The sequence below is a fragment of the Lichenostomus cassidix genome, chromosome 27, assembly GCF_008360975.1.
Source record: "Lichenostomus cassidix isolate B80296 chromosome 27, HeHo_3.0, whole genome shotgun sequence".
Lineage (NCBI taxonomy): Eukaryota > Metazoa > Chordata > Aves > Passeriformes > Meliphagidae > Lichenostomus > Lichenostomus cassidix.
Window position 1 is genome coordinate 4,123,050 of NC_139507.1, and position 12,034 is coordinate 4,135,083.

The 12,034-nt window shown below is 41.4% G+C and overlaps 1 protein-coding gene across 1 annotated transcript in view; it reads right to left on the bottom strand.

Moving 5' to 3' along the window:
- MLLT6 (MLLT6, PHD finger containing) overlaps positions 1-12,034 on the bottom strand; it is a 75,487-nt gene that overhangs the window by 46,508 nt on the left and 16,945 nt on the right. The gene's annotated exons all lie outside the window — the stretch shown is intronic.

Here is a 12,034-nt window from a genome sequence, read left to right on the forward strand (position 1 = left end):
ATTCCATCAAAATGTGGAGAAACCAACATGGAATTCCACAAATCCACCTGGCTCCACCATGAAATTCCTCAAATTTCCTTTTTTTCCCCAAAAACCCAACTTGGATCCAGCTGGCTCCACCAAGAAATTCCTCAAATTCCCTTTTTTTCTCCAAAAACCCAACTTGGATCCAGCTGGCTCTGGTCGTTCCACCAAGAAATTCCTCAAATTCCCTCTTTTTTCCCCCAAAATCCCAACTATTCCATCAAAATGTGGAGAAACCACCATGGAATTCCATGGATCCAACTGGCTCCAGTCGCTCTGCCAAGAAATTCCTCAAATTTCCTCTTTTCTCCTCGAAAACCTAACTTTTCCATCAAAATGTTGAGGATCCATCTTGAAATTCCATGGATCCAGTTGGCTCTGGTCACTCCACCAAGAAATTCCTCAAATTCCCTTTTTTTCCCCAAAAAACCCCAACTTGGATCCATTTGGCTCCAGCCCTTCCACCAAGAAATTCCTCAAATTTTCCTCTTTTTCCCCCAAAAACCCAACTCAGATCCAGCTGGCTCCACCAAAAAATTCCTCATATTTTCCTTTTTTCCCCAAAAACCCAACTTGGATCCAGCTGGCTCCACCAGGAAATTCCTCAAATTTCCTTTTTTTCCCCAAAAAACCCAACTCGGATCCAGCTGGCTCTGGTTGTTCCACCAAGAAATTCCTCAAATTTCCCCTTTTTTCTCCCCAAAATCCCAACTATTCCATCAAAATGTGGAGAAACCACCATGGAATTCCATGGATCCAACTGGCTCCAGTCGCTCTGCCAAGAAATTCCTCAAATTTCCTCTTTTCTCCTCGAAAACCTAACTTTTCCATCAAAATGTTGAGGATCCATCTTGAAATTCCATGGATCCAGTTGGCTCTGGTCACTCCACCAAGAAATTCCTCAAATTCCCTTTTTTTCCCCAAAAAACCCCAACTTGGATCCATTTGGCTCCAGCCCTTCCACCAAGAAATTCCTCAAATTTTCCTCTTTTTCCCCCAAAAACCCAACTCAGATCCAGCTGGCTCCACCAAAAAATTCCTCATATTTTCCTTTTTTCCCCAAAAACCCAACTTGGATCCAGCTGGCTCCACCAGGAAATTCCTCAAATTTCCTTTTTTTCCCCAAAAAACCCAACTCGGATCCAGCTGGCTCTGGTTGTTCCACCAAGAAATTCCTCAAATTTCCCCTTTTTTCTCCCCAAAATCCCAACTATTCCATCAAAATCTGGAGAAACCAACATGGAACTCCATGGATCCAGCTGGCTCCGGTTGTTCCACAAAGAAATTCCTAAAATTTCCCCATTTTTCCCCAAAATCCCAACTGTCCCTACAAAATCTGGAGAAACCAACACAGAATTCCACGGATCCAGCTGGCTCCACCAAGAAATTCCTCAAATTTCCCTTTTTTCCCCAAAAACCCAACTCAGATCCAGCTGGCTCCACCAAGAAATTCCTCAATTTTATTTTTTCCCCCAAAAACCCAACTCAGATCCAGCTGGCTCCACCAAAAAATTCCTCCAATTCCAGCGATTTGGGGAAAAACAAGACCAAAACTTCCCTCGCAAATCCAGGGATTTCCTCACTTTTTCCACGGAGACAAACCGGGAACTTCGCGCGGCGGGACGGGACGACCCCGAAATCCCGAAATAATCCCAAAATAACCCCAAAATAATCCCGAAATTTGGGTTTTCACCTTGTTGAAGCGGTCGTGGGGGACGTACTGCAGCACGATGGGCTCCATGGTGAGGACGTTGGCGAATTGCACCTCGGGGATGTAGAGAGCGCAGACCACGTGAGCCCAGCCTGGAAAACGAGGGAAAAATGGGAATTCCGCCCGGGAATTCGGGTTGGGAGGGGATTGGGGTGGGTTGGGGTGGGGAAGGGGTGGAATTGGGTGAAGAGGTGATGGAAATTGTATGGAAATTCCATGGGAACTGCAGGAAAACTGCATGGAAACTACATGAAAATTCCAAGAAAACTCTGTGGAAACTCCAGGAAAACTCTGTGGAAACTCCACAGAAGCTCCATGAAAACTCCATGAAAACTCCACGGAAACCCAGTGGAAACTCCATGGAAAGTCCATGAAAATTCCACAAAAATTCAAAAACCGAAAATTCCATGGAAACACCAGGAAAACTCCGTGCAAACTCCAGAAAAACCATGGAAACTCCATGGAAACACCAGGAAAACTCCATGAAAATTCCATGAAAATTTCATGGGAACTCCATGAAAACTCCAGAAAATCCAATGAAAATATCATGGAAACCCAATGGAAATTCCATGGAAACGCCATGAAAACTCCACAGAAACTCCATGGAAACTCCATGGAAACCCAATGGAAACTCCATGAAAATTCCACAAAAATTCCAAAAATGAAAATCCCATGAAAACTCCCTGGAAATCCCATGGAAACTCCATGGAAATTCCATGAAAACTCCATGGAAATTCCATGAAAACTCCATGGAAATTCCATGAAAACTCCATGGAAATTCCGTGAAAATCCAATGAAAATATCATGGAAACCCATTGGAAATTCCATGGAAACTGCATGAAAACTCCACGGAAACCCAATGGAAACTCCATGAAAACTCCATAGAAACTCCATGGAAACTGCATGGAAACTCCAGGAAAACCCAATGGAAACTCCAGGAAAATTCCACAAAAATTCCAAAAATGAAAACTCCATGAAAGCCCCATAGAAACTCCATGGGAACTCCATGAAAATTCCATGGGAACTCCATGGAAACTCCATGGAAATTCCGTGAAAATCCAATGAAAATATCATGGAAAAACAATGGAAATTCCATGGAAACTCCATGAAAACTCCACAGAAACTCCATGGAAACTCCATGGAACTCAATGGAAACTCCATGAAAATTCCACAAAAATTCAAAAAATAAAAATTCCATGAAAACCCCAGGGAAACTCCATGAAAACTCCAGGAAAACCCAATGGAAACTCCATGGAAACTCCATGGAAATTCTGTGAAAATCCAATGAAAATATCATGGAAACCCAATGGAAATTCCATGGAAACTCCATGAAAACTCCTCCATGTAAACTCCATGGAAACCCAATGAAAACTCCATGAAAATTCCACAAAAATTCCAAAAACGAAAACTCCATGAAAACCCCATAGAAACTCCATGGAAACCCCAGAAAAACCCCATGGAAACTCCATGAGAACTCCATGGAAACTCCATGAAAATCCAATGAAAACTCCATGAAAACTTCTCCATGGAAACTCCATGAAAATCCCATGGAAACTCCACAAAAAATCCATGATTTCAGGATTATCCAGCGCTGAAATCCTCGGAATTCCATCCAGCGCCACCCAACATTCCTTGGGCTTCACTCCGCAGAGCTGGCCAAGGTTTTTTTGGGGAGAATATTTGAAATTTTTATAAAATAATCCCCAAAACCACCCTCGGGTTGTTGTCATTCCTGAGGCCAATTCCAGGAGATTATTCCACAAAAAATATTCCACAAAAAATTCCAGACTCAGCACTTCCCAAAATCTGGGATTTCTCAGGAAAAAGATCTTCCCTAATCCCACTCTTTCCGTGGCAGAAACCATCCAGAAAAAGGAGATTTTGGGGAAAAAATTTGATCGTAGAGACGTGAGTTCTGATCTGTGGAAATCCGGAGGATTTTCTGGGAACACAAAAAATCAGCAGAAAAATCCCAGCTGGAAAATACCAGATGGAATAACCCAAATGGAAAATCCTGACTGGAAAATCCCAAAAGGAAAATCCTGGATGGAAAATCCCAGATGGAAAATCCCAGCAGGAAAATCCTGGATAGAAAATCATGGGGAAAAACTCAGATGGAAAATCCCAGATGGAAAATCCCAGATGGAAAATCCCAGATGCAAAAATCATCAGGAAAATCCTGGATGGAAAATTCTGGATGGAAAATCTCAGATGGAAAATCTCAGATGGAAAACCCAGATGGAAAACCCAGATGGAAAAATCTGGATGGAAAATCCTGGATGGAAAGTCCCAGATGGAAAACCCAGATGGAAAATCACGGATGGAAAATTCTGGGGAAAAAGCTGGATGGAAAAACCCAAATGAAAAATCCTGGATGGAATATCCTGGATGGAAAATCCCAGCAGGAAAATCCAAAAAGGAAAATCCCAGATGGAAAAATCATCAGGAAAATCCCAGATGGAAAATCCTGGATGGAAAATCCCGGATGGAAAATCCCAGATGGAAAATCCCAGATGGAAAAACCCAGATGGAAAAACCAGCAGGAAAATCCTGGATGGAAAATCCTGGATGGAAAATCCCAACAGGAAAATCCCAACAGGAAAATCCAGATGGAAAATCCTAGATGGAAAAACCTGGATGGAAAATCCCAGCAGGAAAATCCAAAAAGCAAAATCTCAGATGGAAAAATCATCAGGAAAATCCCAGATGGAAAATCCTGGATGGAAAATTCTGGAAAATCTCAGATGGAAAATCCCAAAAGGAAAATCCCAGATGGAAAATCCTGGGGAAAAACTCAGATGGAAAATCCCAGATGGAAAATCCCAGATGGAAAATCCCAGCAGGAAAAGCCCAGCAGGAAAAGCCCAGCAGGAAAATTACAAATGGAAAATCCCAAATGGAAAATCCCAGCAGGAAAATCCCAGCAGGAAAAGCCCAGCAGGAAAATTACAAATGGAAAATCTCGGATGGAAAATCCCAGCAGGAAAATCCTGGATGGAAAATCCCAAATGGAAAATCCCAGATGGAAAATCCCAAATGGAAAATCCCAGATGGAAAAATCATCAGGAAAATCCCGGATGGAAAATCCCGGATGGAAAAACCCAAATGAAAAATCCCAAATGGAAAATCCTGGATGGAAAATCCCAAAAGGAAAATCCTGGATGGAAAATTCCCTCCTCCTGCTCCGGGATGGATTCTGCTGCAATCCCAAATCTCAGACTGGGAACGATTTTAGGGCCAAACCCCAAAAATCCCAATTTTTAGGGCTCGGATTTGACGCCAATCCAAGCTCAGGGGAAGGATTTCTTTCTTTTTTTGGAGGTTTCCAAAAAAAGGGAATTTTATGGGGAAAGTGGAGGATTGGATTTTTTTGGGAATATTTTCCAGGTGGATTTTCCCGGTCCGGAGTTACTCACCGCCGTTGTCTGTGCGTTTCAGAGCTCCATCCTTGTGGGGACACAGCTCACACCTCTGGGAGAGCGGGAAACGGGGAGTGAGGACATTGACACCCAAAAACCTTCAATCCTAAAAAACTGCATCCTGAAAAACCTCCATCCCGAAAAACCCTTCAGTCCCAAAAACACCTCCATCCCAAAAAACCCTCCATCCCAAAAACCCTCCGTCCTAAAAACCCTTGAATCCCATAAACACCTCCATCCCAAAAAACCTCCATCCCGAAAACCCTTCAATCCCAAAAAACCTCCATCCCGAAAAACGCTCCATCCTAAAAAACCTTCAATCCCAAAACATCTCCATCCCAAAAAACCTTCAGTCCCAAAAACACCTCCATCCCAAAAAACCTCCACCCTAAAAAAACCCTCTATCCTAAAAAACCCTCCATCCCAAAAAATCTTCAGTCCCAAAACCACCTCCATCCTAAAAAACCCTTCATCCCAAAACAATCTTCATGCCCAAAAAACCTCCATCCCAAAAAACCTTCAGTCTCAAAAACACCTCCATCCTAAAAAACCTCCATCCCAAGTCAACCTCCAACCCAAAAACCCTTCAATTCCAAAAAACCTTGATCCCAAAAAAGCTCCATCCTAAAAAACCCTCCATCCCAAAAACACCTCCATCCCAAGTCAACCTCCACCCCACAAAACCTTCAATCCCAAAACCCCTCCATACTGAAAAACCTTCCATCCCAAAAAACCTCCATCCCAAAAAACCCTCCATCCTAAAAAAAACCTCCCTCCTGAAAAACCTTAAATCCCATAAACACCTTGAATCCCAAAAAGCCCTCCATCCCAAAAAACCTTCAATTCCAAAAAACCTCCATCCTGAAAAACCTTCAGCTCCAAAAAACCTCCATCCCAAAAAAGCTCCATCCCAAAAAAACTTCAGTCCCAAAACCACCTCCATCCTAAAAAACCCTCCATCCCAAAACAATCTTCATGCCCAAAAAATCTCCATCCAAAAAAACCTCTATCCCAAAAACACCCTCCATCCTAAAAAACCTTCAATTCCAAAAAGCCTCCACCCCCAAAAAACCTCCATCCCAAAAATACTCCATCCTAAAAAAATCTCCATCCTAAAAAAATCTCCATCCTAAAAATGCCTCCATCCCAATAAAACTTCATCTCCAAAGCAATCTTCATCCCCCCAAAAACCTCCATCCCAAAACCACCTCCATCCTGAAAAACCTCCATCCCAAAAAAACCTTCAATCCCAAAAAACCTCCATCCTGAAAAAACCTCAATCCCAAACCAATCGTCATCCCCAAAAAGCCTCCATCCCAAAAAAACCCTCCATTCCAAAGAACCCTCCAGCCTAAAAAAACTCCATCCCAAAAAAACTCCATCCTAAAAACACCTTCATCCCAAGTCAACCTCCATCCCACAAAACCTTCACTCCCAAAAACACTTCCATCCCAAAGCAATCTTCATCCCCCAAAAAACCTCCATCCCAAAACCACCTCCATCCTGAAAAACCTTCAATCCCAAAAACACCTCAATCCCAAAAATCCTTCAACCCCAAAACAATCTTCATCCCCCATAAAACCTTCATCCCAAAAACACCTCCATCCCAAAAAACCTTCAATCCCAAAAAAACCTCCATCCTCAAAAAACCTCAATCCCAAAACAATCGTCATCCCCAAAAAGCTTCTTTCCCAAAAAAACCTCCATCCCGGAAAACCTTCAATTCCAAAAAACCCTCCATCCTAAAAAACCCTCCATCCTAAAAAAACTTCCACCCCAAAGAAACCTTCATCCCAAAAAATCCTCCATGCCCAAAAAACCCTCCATCCCAAAAAAGTCTCCACCCCAAGTCAACCTCCATCCCAAAAAACCTCCATCCTAAAAAAACCTCCATCCTGAAAAACCTTCAGTCCCAAAAACACCTTGAAACCCAAAAACCCTCCATCCCAAAAACCCTTCATCCCAAAAAACCTTCAATCCCAAAAAAACCTCCATCCTAAGAAAAACTTCAATCCCAAAAACCTCTATCCCAAAAAACCCTCCATCCCAAAAACCCTCCATCCTAAAAAACCTTCAATCCCAAAACATCTCCATCCCAAAAAACCTTCAGTCCCAAAAACACCTCCATCCCAAAAAACCTCCACCCTAAAAAAACCCTCTATCCTGAAAAACCCTCCATCCCAAAAAACCTTCAGTCCCAAAAAGACCTCCATCCTAAAAAACCCTTCATCCCAAAACAATCTTCATGCCCAAAAAACCTCCATCCCAAAAAAACCTCCATCCCAAAAAACCTTCAGTCTCAAAAACACCTCCATCCTAAAAAACCTCCATCCCAAGTCAACCTCCACCCCACAAAACCTTCAATCCCAAAAACCCTCCATACTGAAAAACCTTCAATTCCAAAAACCTCCATCCCAAAAAAACCTCCATCCTGAAAAACCTTCAATCCCAAAAAACCTCCATCCCAAAAACCCTTCTATTCCAAAAAATCTCCATCCTAAAAAAACCTCCATCCCACAAAACCTTCAATCCCCAAAAACCTCCATCCCAAAAAACCTTCAATTCCAAAAAAACCTCCATACTAAAAAAAACCTCCATCCTGAAAAACCTCCATCCCAAAAAACCTTCAATTCCAAAAAACCTCCATCCCAAAAAACCTTCAATCCCAAAAAACCTACAACCCCAAAACAATCCTCATTCCCCAAAAACCCCATCCTAAAAACCCTCCATCCCAAAACCACCTCCATCCCAAGTCAACCTCCATCCCAAAAAACCTTCAACCCCAAAACAATCTTCATCCCTAAAACACTTCCACCCCAAAGAAACCTTCATCCCAAAAAAGTCTCCATCCCAAGTCAGTTGCCATCCCAAAAAACCTTCAATCCCAAAAACACTTCCATCCCAAAGCAATCTCCATCCCAAAAAAAATCCCCCAAAAACCTCCATCCCAAAAAAACATTCCATCCCAAAAAATTGGATTTAAAGCTTCAATTAGCCTCGTTTTTGGGGCTTTTTAAGGGAAATTTTAGGGCTTTTTAGGGCCAGTTTTAGGGTGTTTTTAGGGCTGGTTTTGGGGTGTTTTTAAGGCAAGATTTAGGGATTTTTAGGGCCAGTTTTAGGGCTTTTTAAAAGGCTTTTTAAAGGCTTTTTAAGGGCCAGTTTTAGGGCTTCTTTAGGGCCAGCTTTAATGCTGTTTTAGGGCCAGCTTTAGGGCTTTTTTAAGGGCTTTTTAAAGGCTTTTTTAGAGCTTTTTTAGGGCCTTTTTAGGGCTTTTTTCAGGGCTAGTTTTAAGGCTTTCTAGGCTGAGTTTTATGACATTTTAGGGCATTTTTAGGACTGATTTTAGGGCTTTTTTAGGGCTTTTAAAATGCTGGTTTAGGGCCAGTTTTAGGGCTTTTTAGAGCTGGTTTTAGGGTGTTTTTATGACCAGTTTTAGGACTTTTTTAAGGCTGTTTTAGGGCTGTTTTAGGACTTTTTTAGGACTTTTTAAGGGCTGTTTTAGGGCCAGATTTAGGACTTTTTTAGGGCTGTTTTGGGACTGTTTTAGGGCTTTTTTAGGGCTGTTTTAGGACTTTTTTAGGACTTTTTTAGGGCTGTTTTAGGGCCAGATTTAGGACTTTTTTAGGACTGTTTTAGGGCTTTTTTAGGGCTGTTTTAGGACTTTTTTAGGACTTTTTTAGGGCTGTTTTAGGACTGTTTTAGGGCTTTTTAGAGCTGGTTTTAGGGTGTTTTTATGACCAGTTTTAGGACTTTTTTAGGGCTGTTTTTAGGACTTTTTTAGGGCTGTTTTAGGACTGTTTTAGGGCTTTTTAGAGCTGGTTTTAGGGTGTCTTTATGACCAGTTTTAGGACTTTTTTAGGGCTGTTTTAGGCCTGTTTTAGGACTTTTTTAGGACTTTTTTAGGACTGTTTTAGGGCTGTTTTAGGACTGTTTTAGGGCTGTTTTAGGACTTTTTTAGAGTTGTTTTAGGACTTTTTTAGGGTTGTTTTAGGACTTTTTTAGGGCTGTTTTAGGGACGTTTGAAGACTTTTTTAGGGCTGTTTTAGGACTTTTTTAGGACTTTATTAGGCCTGTTTTAGGGCTGGATTTAGGCCTGTTTTAGGACTTTTCTAGGCCTGTTTTAGGACATTTTTAGGGCTGTTTTAGGACTTTTTTTAGGTCTTTTTAGGGCTGCGGTTGAGGAGTAAAACCGAAAGTGGTGAGTCAGAGCAGAGGGTGCAGAAAAAGGAGTTTTTTTTATTTAAAAGAGTTTTTATCTCTTTCCTTCCTCTCTCGCTGCCTCCGATGAGGTTTTTTTGTCACTCTGGTGACATCCTTGGGGACATTTGGGGCTCTAGGGTGGTGGCAGGGCTCGGTGTCACCCCAAATCTGGGCTGAGGGGGTGGGGAAGGTTTGGGGTGTTTGAACTTCATGGAAACTCCATGGGAACTCCATGAAAAAGTCATGGAAACAAATCCAATGGAAACTCCATGGAAACTCCATGGAAACTTCACAAAAACTCCGTGAAAATCCGATGAAAACTCTAGGAAAACTCCATGGAAACTCCATGAGAAATTCTTGAGAACTCCATGGAAATACCATGAAAACTCCATGGAAAATTTCAGGAAAACTCCGTGGAAACTCCATGAGAACTCCATGAAAACTCCACAAAATCCCCATGAAAACCCCATGAAAACTCCATGGAAACTCCATGAAAATCCAATGAAAACTCCAGGAAAACTCCATGGAAACTTCTTGAGAACTCTATGAAAACTCCATGGGAACTCCATGAAAACGCTACAAAAACTCCATGAAAACCCCATGGAAACTCCATAAAAAAGCCATGGAAACTCCATGGAAACTCCATTAAAAAGTCATGAAAACTCCATGGAAACTCCATGAGAATTTCCTGAGAACTCTATGAAAACTCCACAAAAACTCTATGAAAACACCATGGAAACACCAGGAAAACTCCATGGAAACTCCATGAGAACTTCCTAAGAACTCCATGGAAACTCCATGAGAACTCCATGAGAACTCAATGAAAACTCCACAAAAAACCCATGAAAACTCCATGGAAACTCCATAAAAAAGCCATGAAAACTCCACAAAAACTCCATGAAAATCTAATGGAAACTCCAGGAAAACTCCATGGAAACAACTCCATGAGAACTTCCTGAGAATTCCATGGAAATACCATGAAAACTCCATGGAAAACTTCAGGAAAACTCCAGGAAAACTCCATGGAAAACTCCATGGAAACTCCACGAGAACTCCATGAGATCTCCATGGAAACTCCATGAAAACTCCATAAAAAGCCATGAAAACTCCACAAAATTCCATGAAAACTCCACTGAAACTCCATGAAAACCATATGGAAAATCCATGAGAACTCCATGAGAACTCCATGAAAACTCCCCAGAAACTCCATGAAAATCCAATGAAAACTCCATGAAAACTCCATGGAAACTGCATGGAAACTCCATGAAAAAATCATGGAAACTCCACAAGAACTCCATGAAAACTCCATGAAAATTCCATGAAAACTCCATGAAAACTTCTTGAGAACTCTATGGAATCGCCACAAAAACCCCATGAAAACTCCATGGAAAATCCATGGAATCTCCATGAAAATGTCATGGAAACTAAAAAAAAACTCCATGAAAATCTAATTGAAACTCCATGAAAACTCCATGGAAAACTCCATGGAAACTCCATGAGAACTTCTTGAGAACTCTATGAAAACTCCACAAAAACCCCAAGAAAACTCCATGGAAACTCCATAAAAAAGCCATGAAAACTCCACAAAAACTCCATGAAAATCCAATGAAAACTCCACGAAAACTACATGAAAACACAATGAAAACCCAATGAAAACTCCATGGAAACTCCATGAAAACTCCGTAAAAATCCAATGGAAACTTCATGAAACCCCAAGAAACCTCCTTGAAAACCCCATGAAAATTCCATGAAAACTCCTTGAAAACCCAATGAAAACTCCATGGAAATTCAGTGAAAACTCCATGAAAACTTAATGAAAACTGAATGAGAACTCAATGGAAGTTCCATCAAAACTCCATGAAAACCCCATGAAAAATCTGTAAGAACTCCATGAAAACCCAATGAAAACTCAATGAAAACCCCAAAAAAACCTCCTTGAAAACTGCATGAAAACCCCATGAAAAATCCATGAAAACCCAAAAAAACCTCCTTGAAAACCCCATGAAAACCCAGTGAAGACTCTGTGAAAACTCCATGGAAACCCCACAAAATCCCATAAAAACCCCAAGAAAACCCCATAAAATCTCACAAAACCCCACAAACACCCCAAGAAAACCCCACAAAACCCCACAAAACTGCAGTGAAAACACCACCAGACCTCCATGAAAACCCAATGAAAATCCCATAAGAACTCCATGAAAACTCCATGGAAACCCCATAAACCCCAAAAAACCCCACAAAACCTCACAAAAACCCCACAAAACCCCAATGAAAACCCCACCAGACCTCCATGAAAACCCAATGAAAACCCCATAAGAACCCAATGGAAACTGAATGAAAACTCAGTGGAAGTTCCATCAAAACTCCATGAAAGCTCCACGAAAACCCCATGAAAACCCGACGAAAAATCCGTAAAAACTCCATGAAAACCCAATGAAAACTCCATGAAAACCCCAAAAAAACCTCCTTGAAACCTCCATGAAAACTCTGTGAAAACTCCATGAAAATTCCATGAAAACCCAATGAAAACCCAACATAAACCCAACAAAAACTCCATGAAAACCCCCTGAAAATTCCATTAAAATCCCAATGAAAACTCCATGAAAACCCAATGAAAACTCCATGAAAACCCCCTGAAAATTTCATTAAAATCCCAATTAAAACTCCATGAAAACCCAAT